The 7,170-nt window shown below is 35.5% G+C and overlaps 1 pseudogene; it reads right to left on the bottom strand.

The window, feature by feature from the left end:
* Nucleotides 1-5,743: 5,743 nt before the first annotated feature.
* On the bottom strand, nucleotides 5,744-6,477 carry LOC121392424 (annotated as a pseudogene).
* Between the last annotated feature and the right edge of the window lie 693 nt (nucleotides 6,478-7,170).

Genomic DNA, 7,170 nt, shown 5'->3' on the forward strand with positions numbered 1-7,170 from the left:
GTGGTGTGGTGTGTGTGTGTTGGGTGTTACCAGACAGCTGCAGGATATCCAGAAAACCTAGTAATTACCCTTTCTTTGTATTGGAAAATTAAATTTAATAATGTTTGTGTACATAATGACAAATTGTTGGAAAAACCAGCTGGCAAATTTTGATGTAAGCTATTCTATATTTTCTGGCAGTTTATTTACTGGTTTTCATCATTTAATGATACAAAGAAGGCATTAATATGAACATATTAACTTTTATAAGGTTATCATCATTTTCATTCTCACTGTAGGAGGCGGAAAAGTGTTTAAAATCACATCACTTACAGAGGCGGAAAACTTTAGAAACTCTTCATGTAGATGAATTGGCTTCTGAAGGGGAGAAAATCAAAGAACGTATTGTTCATCTTCAAAAGAGCAACTCCAGGAGTAATCCAGATTTTAATGCCACATTGGAAACCATTGAAGGTTATGAATCGAGTGGAAAATGTCCGAGCTCGATTGGATACATTGTGGAATGCTCGTAATGAGAAACTGGAGGCCAATTTGAAGCAGAAGAAATTTGAGAAAGAAGCGCATCAAGTAAGTAAAGAATATTATAAGAGAGATCAAGTGAGTAAAGAATATTATAAGAGAGATCAAGTGAGTAAAGAAATTATGCAGAGAGATCAAGTGAGTAAATAATGTTATAAGAGAGATCAAGTGGTAAAAGAATATATAAGAGAGATCAAGTGAGTAAGAATGTTATAAAGAGAAGAAGTAAAGAATACTATAAGAGAGATCAAGTGAGTAAAGAATATATAAGATAGATCAATGAGTAAGAATGTATAAGAGAGATCAAGTAGTAAAGAATATTATAAGAAATCAAGTGTCCTATAAATTGTACAGAGAATTATGTTATAATGATCACTGTCTCTTATTTGACTAATGTAATGAAGTTATAGGTCTAGTTGATAACTGTTTTTTGATGTATAAAAATTAATCTTTCTTTATAATTTAAACATTGTTTTTTATTGTAATGTCTTATTTTATTGTGTGTTCAGATTCTAGAATGGTTTGAACAATACCGCTGAAGAGTTTCTTTGAAACACATAACGGAATTGGAGAGTCTTTAGAAGTTGCTCAAGCTCTGGTCAACGAACTGCTTGAGTTTGAAGAAACACACAAAATTAGTGACCATCATCACTATGACCATATTCATTTACCATGAGCCTACATCATGTTGCATCTACATTATTTGAATGTTCCAATTCATGTTGCTACATTCTCAGCTTTGTTTCTATTTTTCTGCATATTTGTAGCAAATTCTTTCTAGAAGTGATCATTTATTGAGAATGCTTCAGAGCTCAGCAGCTTGAACATTTAGGTTGTGATGTGAAAGGAACTGTTAAACAATTAACAACACATTTCTGACTTCCATAAGAATATGGAGACCAGAAAGAAAAGACTTAATAATGCTGTCAACCTACATAACATTATGGACAAGGTGCCTTAACATAATGTTTAGTTTGTATAACTGTATTTCTACTATTTGATAATGATTCTCTCTCTCTCTCTCTCTCTTCACTCTCTCTCTCTCTCAGTCAATTAACTGGTGTATTGAAGGAGTGGCCTTTTTTTTAAGCGACTATGATATCCTGTCTATGGATCCTAAATGACATTGACCCAGAGTGTATGAAGGCTTCAATTAGATGAGATTTCAATCTCATTTCCCTCCCTAAAAAGGAAGAGATCAAACTCCTCACAGATACTGTGGCATCCATGGAGAATCGCTGGGCAAAGAAGGATTTGAATTTGCTCTGAATCGAATTGTTGAACTTCATGATCGCTTTGAACTTTACTACAAGTTATTAATGAGATGATAGGGAAACAAATAAACAAGTTAGTGAAGTAATCGATAGTGTGTCTGGTGGATATGCTAGTGATGGAGACATTGAGAAAAAATTTAGTATGCCTCGCTGCTACTCATTTCCTCGTCAAGGAGGCATGATTGGTCGCGTCTCATGAATCTGGCAAAGAAATACAAGTTACTGTGTTTATGATATTGACAAGAGCACACCAACTATTTTTTCCTTCTGGAAACACCTTTTTTAATTCGCAGCAACAACATAGTAAACAACTTGATGGTGTTTTCTAACACGGAGAAGAAGTGAAAAAAGAACTGGCAACCACTGTATGGCAGCGAGTCAGATTGTGTTAGTCTTTGTTAGAATTCTTGAACGAGGTAGATGTACCTAATACCTCACCTACTGTGGACTCCTTACTGTGAAAGATGATAGCGAGATACGGAAGAGAAGCTACTCTGCTCCCTAAGATATGACTGACTCGGGTACTACTCTCAAGAGATCTCGAAGTCTCAATCGTAGAACTCGAACAACAGTATCCCCCCACGTCCTGTTAGTAATAATATATATGTCCTGTATATACATGTTTATTGTTTTCTTGCAGCCATCACCATCATCACCACCGGCCAGAAAATTTCACATGTCCTTCCAATCCTCAATTTACAGAAGAACCGGAAAAAGTCAGCTTAGATGACAACACGGTAATTTAACCTTCCTAAAAAATGATACAATTATTGATTTATTTTAGGTTGAAGAGAATCCAGCAGATCTGACTACCCAAACTGCTCATGCTAGCACAGAAGGCATGTCTTTAAGAGCATATTATTTTAATTGGCTTGTCCCTATAATCACATTCATGATCTTTGTAAACGGAACACGACCCACAAGAGCTTCGCTTCGAAATCAGCAGTAAATATAAAAAGCTTTCTTTTTGGAAGGCCTATCTGGAAGTGAACTTCCTGTAGGGCACTTCTCATTAGCATCGATCGTCCGTAGGTAGGCTGATCTGTTTCGAGTGTCTTTCGTTCTTTAGTTATACGCGGCTACTCCCGAGCTGTGCGCTCGGTCGAGAGGCCAGGGTCTGTGGTATATGTAGATGTTTTCCTACCTTTCTGTAGCCCGTAAGTTGACCGTTGGTAGGATCGCTTCTTCTCTCTCTCCTCTTCCTCTCTCTCTCTCCCTCACTTCCATGGCGCTACCAGAGAGTAGCTTGCCTTCCTTTTACTTCGCGTTTATGCTTTACATTTTACCTCCTTTTTTGCTTGCTTCACTTTTTTTTTGTAGACTTCATATAAAATTTATTATCAACTTTTCTGTCTTTGTAGAAGACTTCATGATAAAAGAGATCAACTTTTGACTTAGTATTATAACGGTAAGTATAATAGGAATAATTGAATCACTTTCTCTGTAACGCAGAATTCCGAGCCTTTATGGATATGTCGTCTCTTCCTCCACGTCTTGTGTGGAGAAAGACATATTTGGACTGTTACCCATTTCATTTCTGACTTCATTAGAGAGTGGTTCAATTAGATCCTACTCTTAGACTTCTCTCAATCTTCCTAAGCTGTAAGAATTAGAGAAATGTATCCCGGCCCCTATGGAAATAATTTTTGGAATCACTTTGTCTGTATTATTTTCCAGAATTTTTAACTATGCCATTTATGGATGATGTTCAATCTTTCTCCACGTCTTGTTGGAAAGAAAGAGAACATACTCTTTGATTGTTACCTACCCAAGTTTCTTAACTTCAGTAGGAGAGTTCTAATTAGACACCTACTCTTAGAGATTCTTCAATCTTCCTCCAAGCATTGTGCTCCCTCGAAGAATTAGAAAATGTATCCGGGCCCCTATTAATGGGTCTGGTATTTTTGGACATAAGAAGTGGGTCAATTAAATTTGTATAATTATTTAGTTCATTATTTTAAGAATTCACCTTTATCTTCAAGGAATTTTTAGACTATGCTATGTACTTTAAGGAACAGATTACAACAAGATCAGTTAATATAGGAGGAAATTATTCTTTAGAGTAAAGCTAATTTTATTGTTTTGTTTCATTAATTCTTTGTTATGGGTTTACAAAGAAAAGTTGGTATCCATTACGATTGATGCTTATCTTATTAAACCTGTACAAAGAATGCAAAATACGACCAAATTTCTTGAAGTATGTTTTATTCCCAAAAGTAAATTTGTTTTTAATAATCCTCAAATATAATATTTATTGAATCACATATATTTGGAAAATGGTAAATACCCCACAAAGGCAAAGGAGTTACAAGAAGTACAAAAAAGAGCAAAGAAAGAATACTTTGGAAAGCTAAAGGTCTTTAAAACATTAAGTATATAATTATTATGTCTTCTAGGAAGCTTTGAAAATGGTGGGATTTTTGGTTCTTCGTCATGGTAACGACCTGTTAGCACTGGAGTCTTTGAAGGGATACTACACACGATATTGATGATTTAGGCCGAATTCTAAGAGTAGCGATCTTGTAGTTGTAGATTGGCTTCACAAAGCATCGACGTAAAGTCTTTCCTCTTTTGAGAAAAGCTTACTATTTGCTAAGACTCGCAAAATGACTCGAGCAGGACCAACTGGATCTGAAGTTGTATGATTACAAACAACAGTACAAAGTAAATATACTTAAAAGAATAATAAGATATGATTGTTCTCTACTGTAGACATCAGAGCTCATGCTGAGAGAACAAGTACCTGGACATGAAAAATCGTTTTGCTGTAGAAATGACAAAGGGTAAAGAGACTATTATTTTTCAAGTAAGGACAATTTTAAATGCTATAATAATCTGATGATCTGAATGTTTAGACGGACACAGTAGAAGAAAAACAAGAAGGGTCCAAGAAATATGGGATTTGTTCTTCTCTCAAATGTTAACAATTAGAGGTATAGATACAGTCACCATGTATAACATACTCTCTCTCTCTCTCTCTCTGTCAGACGATAAACTACAATCTCATGGAACACAAGCTTTGACTGGTATTATGGTGACAGGCTCAGCTACTCTAACACGTGGTCGACCACTCTCACATAGCATGAGGAAGAGAGTTCATACAGCTGGTGTTGTTCGTAAATCACTGCAAATCCCTCCCTCTGATTCTAGGGTAAGATATATATACCATTTGGATATATATTAGTAAAACTGTTATATATATTTTAGGAATCTATATCTCTGTTGGATCAGCTACAAGTCTAAAAGAGTTAGCTTCTTACATTAGAAACAAGAGGGATAGTCGGAACTTCCCCGCTCCATATTCTCTGTTCCAATTTCACCACGTTCTTCCTTGGCCATCACTTTCCATGAACTCCAAAAGGGACTCGACACTATCCAGTTACTCAAGTGAGTTAAACCAGTTTGAGAAGTTTTAGAAGACTGACATCAGTCATATCCATTTCTCTTGTAGTTTACTTGTGAAGTTAATAAAATTTCTTTCCTCCATCAGGTGATATTGGTTCTACCCCACGTGACAGTATGATCAGTTCTGCTAGTAACACAACCTTAGTAGTATTAGTGGCGATGATCCTGAAAAGTACTCTGGGACCAAATACTATTCCCAGTAGTTTGTCTTCCTCGGACCCACTTTGGCAAAAATTGGATCCCAGGACTCGATGTCTTCAATATCACTGAATGAAAGTTTCAAATTATTCAACACTCCATTATGAGATGATTTTGTATTATAAGACTGTTCCAATTTGACTGGTATTATGTGTGTCTCGTCTGTCTTGTGCATGTGTGTGTGTCTACATAATATAGTATTAGTATTACTTTATATTAATAGTATTACTTTATATTAATTGAATCCTTGAACTTATAGTCACATGATTACAGTTTCACAATTCATTCATATTAAAGTTATTTCTCTCAAATAGCCACGCACACATACACTACAAATTAATCCATTACTATTTAGTCATATTATTTGGATTTAGTATCTCAATCCAATAGCCGTCAGGATCTTTAATAATGCCAACCCCTTCATTTTACCTGTAATGAAAAAGTAAAAACTTACTTATTACAGAACACAAACATAAGCATGAGACTTTTACCTCCATCTGGGGTCTTGATAAATTCAACACCTAGTTTCTCAAACCTATCGCAGGCTGCATAAACGTCAGTACAGCAATACCAATATGACCTGTTAACATGACATAAACAAACTAAATAGAAAAATTGTTTCCTACCAATCCTTTAGGATCAGAATTACCACTGTGGTATTTAAAATTTGGGTTCATTTTCAGTGTGCCCAGTTACTAGAAGGATAATAAGAAACATTATATACTTGTATAACTTACTGAGTCAATTCAATGGTAGCTTTTCGACTGAATGTCCATTGAGTTCTCTCTTTGTCATCCAAAGGAATGTCTTCAGCATTCTCATAACCCATGAAATAAAGGTGAACTTCATAGTGGAAAATCAAGTCGCTTGAGGAGTCTAAGAAAAATAATTAACTTGCATTGAATTGTTGTGTTGTTGGTGACTACTACCTCATGCCTAAAATTCTAGTGTAAAAATCTAAAGAGATTTTGGGTCTTTAATTCTCATCATAGTTTGCTGCATGATGAGTCCTTACAGCGTCATCTGGTTCGACACAGTAGGACAAATAGTTGTGACAAGGTATATCTTGCTGCTCTGCCATTGTCGGTGTGGGAGTGGCTGACCTGGCTGTAGCAGTTTGATAGATTATAATAAATTGTCATTAAGACATTAGATTATTACACATTGTATAAAAGGATGTGACATGCTGACTTTTGCGGGCGTATTTTATGAATAATAATTATTGTTGAAAAGTAGAATAAAGTAGAAGATTGGAGAAGAAATACAGAATTGAGTAGAGTGAAGTGGAAGTACCCGGAAGTACCATTTAGTTGATTCATCACGTGAGCAGCTAACTAATTCAGGAAACGATATTTGGGATAAAAACAGCTTTTGTCATGGCTGCTCCAACCAGTACGATATCTGAGCAACTTATCTCTCCGTACTTCGATATTCTAGAGTGTGGAAGATTATAGAGTTCTTTATAAAGGATTAGACATTAAGACACAAGATGTTATAGTCTCAATTACCAGGTAGGAGGACACTATGTTGAAGTAACATTCTATACTTGGTGCAGTTCAGGAGATAATGTCCTGAATATGTTGCTGGAAGAGCCACAAAAAATATGTAAGTTAATTTAATTTAGTCTGGCAATGTCAGCCCTCTCTTGTGAATGGGGGTAGACTAGTTTAATTGTAATATCACTCTCTACTGGTGTTTATATTGTTATTACTAGATGCAGTTGATATGAGTCCAGCTCAAAATGCCTTTCTAGAACTAAAAACTGGCAGCTATT

Source organism: Gigantopelta aegis, unplaced genomic scaffold, assembly GCF_016097555.1.
Source record: "Gigantopelta aegis isolate Gae_Host unplaced genomic scaffold, Gae_host_genome ctg3799_pilon_pilon:::debris, whole genome shotgun sequence".
NCBI classification, from domain to species: domain Eukaryota; kingdom Metazoa; phylum Mollusca; class Gastropoda; order Neomphalida; family Peltospiridae; genus Gigantopelta; species Gigantopelta aegis.